Genomic DNA, 12,820 nt, shown 5'->3' with positions numbered 1-12,820 from the left:
GATTATCTTATCTTGTCTTATTTGTGACCATTATTGATGAATCGGGTGCATGAGAGCAGCACACTGAGAACACCCTACGCCTCACACCTAAGCAAATGCAAAAGCAGCTTCTCGGAACAGGAACCAATTACAATGTCCAAGTGGAGAACATCTAACACTTATAGGCTTCAAGGTCTTCATGGGCTCCCAGACCGTTTTGCAATGTAACTGAAGTTGCAGCAGTGGGCTTTTAGAATAGAACGCAAGTATTGATAATTTTCTCCTTTTTTGAGGCCTTGAAGTAACTGGATAGGAAAAGTAATCAATTAACTCATTGCTGGCTGCCAAATTAAACTCGAATGCAGTTTTGATCAATACATTTTCTTTAATTAGCTGTGTTCATTTTTCTACTCAACTGGCCTTTGGAATAAGTCAGTGAAGCAGTTTTTGCTCGAAGGTTTGGGGTTTTCTATGCAGTTGCTTGTGTTTAGGCATTCCGATTAGATTTAACGCTTTGTCTGGCTATATTGCAAAATTTTTAATTGGTTTGACCCTGAGCTGTAGTTGTGGAACGTGCAATGTTGGTTTTGCTAAGTACTGTTGATTTTAATTTGTTCAAAGTTGGGGCATAGATTCGGTGAAGAGTTTATCTGAAAAGGGAAACTGTAGTTGGCTATAATTAGTGATGCACAATAACTTCCTGTTGAGAAGAGACGTGTTGTAGTAAGGGCCATTAAGTATAATTTCCTGTTAAAAGTCTTGGTTCAAACAGTGACTGCTAAAACTGTTGCTAGAGCATTGATAGTTCTTGGGTCCTTGTTTGCAAATCTGTGGCAGAATCAAATCTTGTCAGTTTTTTTGTACATCAAGTGGTTCTGGTGCCAAGTTGCCCTTGGCATTAAGAACACTTTTCTTGTGAGAAACTTGAATACAGTAGAGGGTTTTCTTTTAAAGTGTATTGAAATGGCATTTTCACTTGCATTTAAAACATATCTCTATTCATAAAGAAAGAAAACCTGATCATTTCAGGGCACATTAATGCACACAATCAATGGCTTTTGAATTAATTGTGGGCGTGAAGACATGATTTGCACAGACTCTTCGCAACCTATTCATTACAAAACCTTTATTCATTACAAAGCTGCAACAATGGATTACATCTTAAAATCCTGATTTTACAAGGCTGTGTGGGAACAAAATAGCTTGAGGCTTGAACTGTTTAACACAGCGATGCATTGTGGTTAAAGATCAGTTTGTTTGAATTAGGGAGTTGCCCCTCTGCTTTGACCATACTTACCACCATAGGTTGGACCACAGTGAAGTAGAAATTGCAGAAGTAGGCATGTGAATATGTTCAACTGTGCTGTTTTAATTTCTGTCACAAGTCTGCTACTCTTGTGTGTCTGTTGAGGACTGATAACCGCTGGCCACTCCCTCAGTGCAATCACAAAACCTACGTGAATGACTAGATGTAATTCAATTATTTTATTTCAACTGTACATGTACATTTGTTAGTGTTGCACACACAGTAGTCCCTCTGATTAAATCTCATTCCTTTTAAATTCAACAACTTGTTGTGACTAAGAAAAGTTTGAAGTACCAACCATTCCAAATCAATTTTTCATGTTGCCGCTGTTTGCTGCTGCCTATGTATCTGTGTACACTAGCTACGTACAGCAGTGACATTGGGATGGCGTGCCACATCATTGTAGTCGATAGGTTTTTTCTCACACTTGCTCAATCTTTGGGAATGACTCGAGGATCTATCTTGACTGTCTTCCTCATCTGCATGTCGTCCAATGGTGATATCTAAATAAAGTAAGAGCTGCAGTGTTTGCTGTCGAGCTGGTAGAGATTTACCCCAGTCCAACGCCGGCATCTCCACATCATGATATCTAAATAAGGCATGGGAGTCAGCTTCCATACAGTTATTGACACTTCACCTGTGTGCTGTCAGATTGCTTGTCCCACACCCAAGATTCCATGAGCAGCAATTTACTCTTGTAGATCGTGGCATGCAAGTACATCCAATGTACATGACTATATCATTTTTTTGGCACCAAACATTATGTTTAGGCATACACTCAGCATATGAGATGCTGCAGTCCCTGAAGGGATTTGTTGCCTACCTGTTGCCAGGCTAAGGTTTATCTTGTGGCAGCTGGAGAGGAAGTTGGAAAGGGAGGGGTTAGGTTGAGTTTTGTTGTCAGGAGCAGCGAGGAGGTCCTTTCTAAAAGAATATCAGGAGCTACGCTCTAAAAGGCAGGGCATAAGGGTAATCTTGGGAGTATTGCTGATTTGTATGTGGCTTAGGCAAAGGAGCAAACAGGTAAGGCCATTTACCATGTGGCTAGCTAAAGGGCTGTTATGAATGAGGAGTTCCTTTCCATGCAATACTGGCACAAGAACAGAAAGGAGATGCACCAATGGGATTGACTCCACCAGAACCATGATTGGATCTGTGTCTCAGTAGAAAGGGTAAATAGGGATGCTTTGATTTGATTTATTATTGTCACGTATTAGTACAGTAAGTAGTCTCACAACACTGTTTAAGTCCAACAGGTTTATTTGGTAGGACGAGCTTTCGGAGCGTTGCCCCTTCATCAGATGAGGCTCACATGATGAAAGGGCAACGCTCCAAAAGCTCATGCTACTAAATAAACCTGTTGGACTCTAACCTGGTGTTGTGAGGCTACTTACTGTGCCTACCCCAGTCCAATAGCTACAACTCCACATCATGTATTAGTATACAGTGTAAAGTCCTGTTTCTTGCGTGATATACAGACAAAGCATGCTGTACATAGAGAAGGAAAGGAGAGAGTGCCGAATGTAGTGTTAGATTCAAAGCTAGGGTGTAGAGAAAGATCAACTTAGTGCGAGGTAGGTCCATTCAAAAGTCTGATGGCAGCTGATGGAAGAAGCTGTTCTTGAGTTGGTTGGTATGTGTCCTCAGACTTTTATATCTCCATCCCGACGGAAGAAGGTGGAAGAGAGTATGTCTGGGGTGTGTGGGATCCTTAATTATGCTGGCTGCTTTTTCGAGGCAACGGGAAGTGTAGACGGTGTCAATGGATGGGAGGCTGGTTTGAGTGATGGATTGGGCTTCGTTCACAACCCTTTGTAGTTTCTTGCAGTCCTGGACAGAGCAGGAGCCATACCAAGCTGTGATACAACCAGAAAGAATGCTTTCTATGGTGTATCTGTTGGTGAGAGACATGCCAAATTTGCTTAGTCTTCTGAGAAACTGAAGGCGATGGTGGCCTTGTTTAACAATAGAGTCCATGTGGACGCACCAGGACAGGTTTTTGGTGATCTGGACACCTGAAAACTTAACTCTTGACCATTTCTACTTCGTCCCCTTTGATGTCGACAGGGGCATGTTCTCCACTATGCTTCCTGCAGGCGACGACTATCTCCTTTGTTTGTTGACATGGAGGGGGAAATTATTATTGTCGCACCAGTTCTCTGTCTCTTTCCTGTTTCTTGTCATAGTTTGAGATGCAACATACTACGGTGGTGTCATCAGCAAACTTGAAAATCAAATTGGGTGGAAATTTGGCCACAGTTGTATGAGGAGTTTAGTAAGGAGCTGAGGACACAGCCTGGCAAAGGCTTTATGCCAGTCAGATGGGGGAGGGTGTTTAGGAGGTTGGGAAGGGATCTATTAGAAACATAATCAGCCTAAACAACAGATCAAAGATAATAAAAGATGGATCTTGCCAGTGGATGTAAACTGCAGACCACCAAATAGTGGAAGGAAGAAGAAATATGTGGGTAAATTAGGGATTTGAATTTAAAGAAAGTAGTTTGCAGAATAATCATGAATGATTCCAATTGTCCTGATATCAGTTGATCGAAAGAAGTAGGTTAAGGACATAAGTAAAAGGTAAAATTGAAGTTTGCCATCATCCCAGATCAGTACAATATGTGTGGAACTCCAGCAAGGGAAGATTTGCTATTGGATCTATTCATTGGGTATGAGAGAGTAAATGATCGAAGTCAAGTAAGGGAACATGTCAGTTGTGGCATCCATAACATCATATCTTTTCAGGTGATGACAGCAAAGAGCCCAAATATAACTAACACTAAGTTCATAAATTGGAGAAAAGTTGATCTTTGAAGGGCAGAGAATAGAACCCAGGAAAACAATGATTTGATTTATTACTGTCATATATATTAGTATGCAGTGAAAAATATTGTCTCTTTTGCGCTATACAGACAAAGAAGGAAAGGAGAGGGTGCAGAATGTAGTAGTTTTAAAAGCATAGAATGAGAGTAAAAGATTTCGAGGGTATGCTGGACACAACTCGCAAGAAGTCTCCACCCTCTGGCGCCATCTTGAAGGCCAACAAATGCACAACAAACCTTGACTGAGTGATATAGCATCGTAATGGGAATATTTTAAAACTCTGAACAGAGTGCAGGGAAAATATAGTCATATGTTCATATGACATTAGGGGCAGGAGTAGGCCTTGAGCTTGACCCACCATTTAATAAGATCATTGTTAATCTGTCACCTTGACTCCACTTTCCCACCTACCCCCGGATAGCCTTTCACCCCCTTGATTATCAAGATGGAACTGAATGTATGATTTCCTAATTTGCCGATGATAACAAGTTGGATGGGAGGATGAACTGTGAGGAGGAAGCAGAGATGCTTCAGCGTGATTTAGACAGGATGACAGTGGGCATGATAGATGCAATATAATGTGGATGAATGAGGTTATCCACTTTGGTAGCAATAATAGGAAGACATTACTTGAATGGGTGTAAATTGAGAGAGGTGGATACTCAACGAGACCAGCCGCTGAAAGTAAGCGCACAGATACAGCAAGCAGTAAAGAAGGCAGATGGTACGTCGGCCTTCATAGTGAAAGGATTTGAGCAAAGGGATAGGGATGTTTTGCTACAAGTGTGTAGGGCATTGGTGAGACCACACCTGGAGTATTGTGTGCAGTTTTGGTGTCCTTTCCTGAGGAAGGATGTACTTGCTGTAGAGGGAGTGCAGCGAAGGCTTACCAGGCTGATTTCTGTGATGGCAGGTCTGTCATATAAGGAGAGACCAAGTCGATTAGGATTATATTCACTGGAGTTTAGAAGAGCTTTAGAAGAGATTCAAACAGGGTTCGACAGGGTAGATTCAGAAAGAATGTTCCCAATGGTGGGCGAGTCCAGAACTAGGGGTCATGGTTTGAGGATAAGGGGTAAAGCTTTGAGAACTGAGGTGAGGAGAAATTTCTTCACCCGGACGTGGTGAATGTCTGGAATTCACTACCAGAGAGTGTAGTTCAGGCCAGAAGGTTGTGAGATTTCAAGAAGAAATTAGGTATAGCTCTTGGGGCTGAAGGGATCAAGAGATATGGGGAGGAAGGGGGGATCAGGATATTGAATTCGTTGATCAGCTATGATCAAAATGAATGCGGAGCAGGCTCAAAGGGCCAAATGGCCTGCACCTGCTTCTAGTTTGTGTTTGTATTCAAAGACTCAGGTTCCACTGCCTTTTGAGGAAGAGAGTTCCAAAGTCTCACGACCACCTGAGAGAACATTCTTCTATCTTAAATCAGTTTTAAATGGTTATTTTTAAACCGTGACCCCTCATTCCAGAGTCTCCGACAAGAGGAAACATCCTCCCCACATCCACCCTGTCAAGAGCCCTCAGGATCTTTTGTTTTAATCAAGTTGCCACTTTACTCCTCTAAACTCCAGCGGATACAAGGCTCACCTGTCCAATCTTTGCTGATGAGGCACCCTGCCTGTTTCAGATATTGGTTGAGTTAAACCTTCTCTGAACACAACCATTGTGGTTATATTTTTCCTTAAATAAGGGGATCAATTCTGTATGCAGTGCTCCAAATGTGGTTTTAGTAATGCTCTGTATAATTGAAGCATAACCTCACTATTTTTGTATTCAATCCCCCTTGCAATTAGGAATTTTGTATTAGATTTTCTCATTACCTGCTGGACCGACATGCTATTATTTTGTGGTTCATGCACTTGGACACTCGGATCCCTCTGCCTTTCAGAGCACTGCAATGTCTCACCATTGAAACAATGTTTCTATGTTGCTCCTGCCAAAATGGACAATTTCATATATTTTCCCACGTTGTTTTCTGTTTGTCAATCTGTCTATTCACCTAGCCTATCCAAGACCCTTGGTAGCCTCTTTATGTCTGCTCTCTCCCTTGAAAGGAAAGGACAATTAAACAGTATTGGGACTTTGGGAATGAATAAGGGCAAAAGGGAATAAGTGAGGGCTCGGAAAGAAGCATGCATTAAGTTTGTAGATAGTGGAGGATTGCAGGGTAAGAGAGAATGTGAAGAGGGTAGGAGAAAAGTCAAAAACAGGACAGCACAGGGGAAAGTTATTGACATTAATGAAGGAAAATAAAACAAAGCATTGAAATATTTTACAGGCACATGAAAAAAGTGATGGGGCTAAAATTGATATGCGATAGACAGGATAAAACCATGGATAATGGCAGATATACTAAATGATTGTTCCACTTTGGTCTTGACTACGGAGATAGACCAGATAACCATGATTAATAAGTGCATTTAAAATGAAATGGATGTATTGAATAAAGTAATTAAGCCAAGAGGATAAGGCCCCTGGTTAGGATGGATTTTGCCCACTTATTTTCAAAGAATATGGGATGAGCTAGCAGAGGTATTGCTAAATATTAGTTCGGTGAACTGACTGGTAGCTGAAGTGTTTCTTGTGCTTAGAAGGGCCAGAACATGCCAGGCATTTATAGACCTGTTATCTAAACTTACATGGTCAGAAAAGGAATAAAATCCTGAAGAAAGAAGAAAATAGAAGACTATTAAGAAATGAGAAGTAACATAAAGAATAGTCAGCATGCAATGCAAAAGGAAATCTTGCTGAACCACCATGTGAAATTTTTGATGAGGTAACGAAGTGTAAACTATAGTAATGCACTCGTACAGTCATGCAATAGATAGAATTTATCTGGATTTTCAAAAGGCTTTTGATGAGGTGACCCATAATGGACTAATAAGTTAAGAGAATGTGGATTCAGGGGAAAAGTGGCAGAATGAATTGTTAGCTGGTTTGAAGACACAAAACGCAAAGTGGGACTGAAGAGTAATTATTCAGAGTGGCAGAAGATGGGAAGGGTGTTCCATCAGGATCAGTGGTGGAACTACTGCTGTTCACAATTATTTAGACGTTGGAATTAAAAGCACTACTCTATTTGAGAATGACATGTTGGGGCGGGTTCGTTGACATGTTGAGGTAGGTGGTAACAAATTATAGGAGGACATCAATAAACATGTACAATGATCAAATAATTGGCAAATGTTGATAAACACAAGTGAGGTAATGCAGTTGGTCTAAAAAAATAGGCAGGTCACTTATTAATTGGAAGGTGCATGTCTCGATGCGATAGTGTAACAAAGGGAATACAAATTATACCAATTGTTAATTTAAGGCGGCATGGCGGCTCAGTGCTGCATCGCAGTGCCAGGGACCCGGGTTCAATTCCAGCCTTGTGTCACTGTGTATGTGGAATTTGCACCTTCTCTGTATGAGTGTTCGTGTGTTCTGCACGGTATGGATTCTATGATTAAAAGTTGTGCTGCAGGTTCGTAAGAATAACAGTACCGTTATGCTATCTTGTGCCAAGTCCTGCTTGCCCACCGCTGTTGCCCGTTCTATATTGATTCAGTTTCCCCAGAATCTAAGTTAACTCAAGCAAAATGATGAGAATTTTAAGCTGTGGCCTTGCCTTGTGTCTATCCCGGATTTGCAATCAATGTTCTTCCCTCTTGTTTCTTGCCTCAGCTCTCCTTTTCCCACTCTACAACTTGTACACACTCTTCTTCGACCCAGTGTTGGTAGTTCTGTCTTCAGCTGCCTAAAACTACGCGGGCTAGATTTCTCTCTCTCAATCCCTCAGCAATTCCTCCCCTCCCTCATCTTTTAAACTTAGTTCTGAACAAGCGTTTGATTGTTGCTCTTAACTTGTCCTTTTTAACTTGCATCATTTGTTTCCCCCTTAGGCCTGTTGGGATGTCAGAGGTGCTATATAAATGCATGTTGTGGCAATCTTGTGTTCAATTGCATCAATGGACTTTGGCTATTGTCTTAAATTTTAGTGTAAACCAGCAATCTGGGATGGGCTAAGAGGTCAAATGTGCTGAAGCCAGGGTAACTGACGTGTCAGAACCAGCAGGCTTCCAGAAGTAGATGACAAAGTCACCTTGTTTGGCAATGGCTCCTGTCTCTTGTGACTAGTTAGCATTGATATAATTGGGAGTACTATGAATAGAGCTGGCAGTTATTAATCTGCAGTCAACACTGCCCTAGTATTTGCCAGGTTGTTTGCTTGTAATATATATTTATTATCATCAAGCTCCAGTATTAGTTGAAATTAAATGTGATTATTTTATTCAAATTCATATTTCTATTAAGGTGCATAATGGGCTTTAAAAATCTTCAAACGGCTGTTTCGCCATTTTTCTGCAAGGATTTTGGTTACTTTAATGTAACGGTGCACAAACCAGTCCATATTAACAGTTCAAACACTCAGCAGTACAAGTGTAGATTTTGCAATTCCAAACTCTGGTTGCTGGACAGGGCTGTACACTTGTAGGGTGAAGTCTTGATGTCGTAATTTTAAGCAAATTTAAAACATGGCTCACAAAACCGATTGATTTGAACTTTATCAGGTAATATATTGTCATCAAATGATAAATAACAGTAAAAACTGTTCACCATTTCATAGTTTTCCTCTTTCCCAACAAGACATAGTGTTAAGGGATCAGATAGATGGAGTGGACTCCTTGAAATGTGCACCGGACAATTTTTCTTTCTTGGACTGCAGATACCGTTGCAGGAAACTTTTACAATTGTTATGCAATGCTTCCAACATTGGAAGCAATCGTGGGCCTCAGATCTGCACATCCTTTGGCAACAAGCTGTGATTGCAGAACCTTTCATTTCTCTGTTCACGATCACCCCTGCATTGTCTTCAAAATAGAGGAAGACCCGGTCTTTTCTCCGGCATGCTTTCCTCTGCTGTATCACTACTACTGGATGCATCTTTTTCCTGAGCTGTGGTTTGCCCTTAACAGTTGCCATGACCATATCGCCAATGCTCGCAGCTGGTAGCCTGTTCAAACGCCCCTTGATCTCTTTGACAGAGATGATGCACAGGTTCTTAGCACCTGTGTTATCGACGCAGTTGATCAGAGCCCTGCAGGGAGGCAGAAGGAGATGTGAAATTTGGCTCTGGACGAACCACCGCATCCTCTCGGGTATTGTGGTTCAGGGAAACAGTGAGTGCATTGGATCATGGGGTACACTGGAGACGTGCGCATATCAAACTTTTTAGGTCAATCTGCAGAGGGTCCAACAAGGAACGGCGTAGTGTTGGACTTAATTCTGAGGTTGAGGTGGTGGCGGGGGAGACCCATGCAGACACGAGGAGAATGTGCAAACTCCACACACAGTCACCCAAGGCCAGAATCGAATCCAGGATCCTGGCGCTGAACGGCAGCAGTGTTAACCACTGCGCCTTAGGTCATGAGGCATGTATGCTGTTAAGTCTTGAGAGCCTGATGTAATTTAAATCAAGGATAACAGAACTTCAGATTCTTGTTTAATATTCTCAATTACAATTTACCCACATCACCCAAGTTTTTAAATTTTCCTTGGCTCTCTGCAGCCCATTTGTTGCACTGCGTTGCACTGCATAGTCCCATTAAGATTAACTTGGACTATTTAAATGGCAAAAAATTGCAGCATGCTGCAGTGCAGAGGGACCTGGGTGTCAAAGAACAAAGAACAACACAGCACAGGAACAGGCCCTTCGGCCCTCCAAGCCCGCGCCGCTCCCCGGTCCAAGATTGAATCCAGGATCCCCGCCCAATTTTCCAGCCTATCTACATACCAATATCCTATCCACCGAGCTGTCCCTCACAGCTACGATGCTTTGTTCATTACAACCTATTAACTCGCCCCCACCCCCCCATTCCAGACCATGTGATCTCCAGGGAGAGGCGAAAACCCAGAGTGAAAAACCCCAGGGCCAATATGGGGAAAAAAAAATCTGGGAAATTCCTCTCCGACCCCCTGAGGCGATCGAAACGAGTCCAGGAGATCACAATGGCCCTGATCGGAAAATGCTTCCCAACCCTAGTCATTTCCACTTCCACGAACACCATATGAATTCCCTGCCCCCGAGACAGGTTCCCAACTATCCGCAGTCTCGCTCTGTACTGGCACCAGCAAGATGATCATAGAATGAAGCCTTGAAACGAGAAACAATTAGCCAGCGCCGCTCCCTGGTCCAAACTAGACCACTCTTTTGTATCCCTCCATTCCCACTCCGTTCATATAGCTGTCTAGATAAGTCTTAAACGTTCCCAGTGTGTCCGCCTCCACCACCTTGCCCGGCAACACATTCCAGGCCCCCACGACCCTCTGTGTGAAATATGTCCTTCTGATATCTGTGTTAAACCTCCCCCCCTTCACCTTGAACCTATGACTCCTCGTGAACGTCACCACCGACCCGGGGAAAAGCTTCCCACCGTTCACCCTATCCATGCCTTTCATAATTTTATACACCTCTATTAAGTCTCCCCTCATCCTCCGTCTTTCCAAGGAGAACAACCCCAGTTTCCCCAATCTCTCCTCATAACCAAGCCCCTCCATACCAGGCAACATCCTGGTAAACCTCCTCTGTACTCTCTCCAAAGCCTCCACGTCCTTCTGGTAGTGTGGCGACCAGAACTGGACGCAGTATTCCAAATGCGGCCGAACCAACGTTCTATACATCTGCAACATCAGACCCCAACTTTTATACTCTTGTGTCCTTGTGCAGGAATCTGGTTTGCAGGTGCAGCAGGTAATTAAGAAAGCAAATGGAATTTTGTCCTTCATTGCTGGAGGGATGGAGTTTAAAAACAGCGAGGTTATGCTGTTTCAGGTGCTGGTGAGGCCACACCTGGAGTACTGTGTACAGTTTTGGTCTCCTTGAGAAAGGATATACTGGCACTGGAGGGGATGCAGAGGAGATTCATGAGGTTGATTCCGGAGTTGGGAGGGTTGGCTTATGAGGAGAGACTGAGTAGACTGGGGCTATACTCATTGGAATTCAGAAGAATGAGGGGAGATCCTATAGAAACATAAGATTATGAAGGGAATAGATAAGATAGAAGCAGGGAAGTTTCCACTGGCGGGTGAAACTAGAGCTAGGGGGCATGGCCTCAAAATAAGGGGAAGCAGATCTAGGACTGAGTTGAGGAGGAACTTCTTCACACAAAGGGTTGTGAATCTGTGGAATTCCCTGCCCAGTGAAGCAGTTGAGGCTACCTCATTGCATGTTTTTAAGGCAAGGATAGATAAATTTTTGAACAGTAAAGGAATTAAGGGTTATGGTGAGCGGGCGGGAGCTGAGTCCACAAAAAGATCAGCCATGATATTGAATGGCAGAGCAGGCTCGAGAGGCCAGATGGCCTACTACTCCTAGTTCTTATGTTCTTAACTTACAATTGCATATTTTAAGTGGACCACTGCTTGTGCACGGCCTATTTTGTTCCTTTGGCAGCACATTCCTGATTGTGGAGCATTAACATATTAGAGGGAACATTGCTCTGGAGTCTAGACCCATGCATTTCATGTGGGGAAAAACCAGCAAGAAATATAAGCACAAATCGAATGTCGGTGCCTCGGCTTTGAGCTGGTTTTGTCTGACTCCTGGATTTCACATGACACTTGTAGTTGATCTCATGATGAAAAGTGCAACTGCTTTGGGGAAGTCTGAAAAATCTATGGTCTCTCTGATAGCCGACACTTGCTGCACTTGGCAGCTTGAGTGAGTGTAAGGTCATTGTAAGGAGAAATTTCATCAACCAGAGGGTGGTGAATGTGTGGAACTCACTAACACAATGTAATTGAGGCTAAAATGTCTGATTTCAAGAAGAAATTACATACAGCTCTTGGGGCTAAAGGGATCAAGGGACATGGGAGGAAGGAGGCATCAGGATATTGCATTCGACAATCAGCCAAGATCAAAATGAATGGTGGGGCAGGCTCGAAAGCCCATATGGCCTACTTGTGTCTATGTTTCTAAGTTTTTGTCGATTCTCGATAGAAACCAAGTTAACATTCCTAGCAGAATCAAATCCTGGTTATTCAATATGCTTGACTAATTTCTTTAGTGAGATGTTACTATCTTTGTGTTGCAGTTGTGCCTCTGGATAAATTGTGCTTTGCACAAAAAGTAAAACCACCATGGCGTCCAGAAGTTGTTAATTGGAGTTAGCATTTTTAAAATAAAATTTTACACTTTTGTGACCATCTCCAGGAGAAAGTTTGGTGTGTTATACAGTAGAGTGGAATTAATTCAAGTGGAAATTCACAGAGCTTTTTTTCTCTCCTTTCTCTCCATCTCTCTTTCCCCCCCCCCTCATTTATTCCCCCCCACCCCAACAAAATATTGCACGTAGATTGACATGATGTCTTATTCTCGGTACTTAATTAACCTTTGTGTTTGAGCGCGATATTTGCATGGAATTTTCCCATCCCATGGAAGTCTGTGTCAATAGGTTATCAAAGGAGTTAATGGAAGTGTTATCCAAGTGGATTTTTTTCTGTTATTGAATTACGCAGATGAAGGAAATCTAATTAATTTGGAAAAAAATCAGAAGGGACATTAAAATGGCTCCTCTTGTCACTTGCCCCAGTAATTATGCTTCGACTTTTAAAATGCTCTCTTTAATATGAGTTTCATCCAGAGTTTGCAAATGAAATGCTGCCACTTTGGTCGACTTTAACTGGTGGTTGTAACTCAGCTATATTGGGATACAATTCACT

The 12,820-nt window shown here is 42.4% G+C and overlaps 1 protein-coding gene and 1 pseudogene across 20 annotated transcripts in view; one reads left to right on the top strand and one right to left on the bottom strand.

The window, feature by feature from the left end:
- ppp1r12a (protein phosphatase 1, regulatory subunit 12A) overlaps nucleotides 1–12,820 on the top strand; it is a 196,279-nt gene that overhangs the window by 39,934 nt on the left and 143,525 nt on the right. The gene's annotated exons all lie outside the window — the stretch shown is intronic.
- LOC144499014 (large ribosomal subunit protein uL14 pseudogene) lies at nucleotides 8,854–9,321 on the bottom strand (annotated as a pseudogene).

This window comes from Mustelus asterias, chromosome 9 (genome assembly GCF_964213995.1).
Source record: "Mustelus asterias chromosome 9, sMusAst1.hap1.1, whole genome shotgun sequence".
NCBI lineage: Eukaryota > Metazoa > Chordata > Chondrichthyes > Carcharhiniformes > Triakidae > Mustelus > Mustelus asterias.
This window is presented reverse-complemented; position numbering and strand designations above follow the sequence as displayed.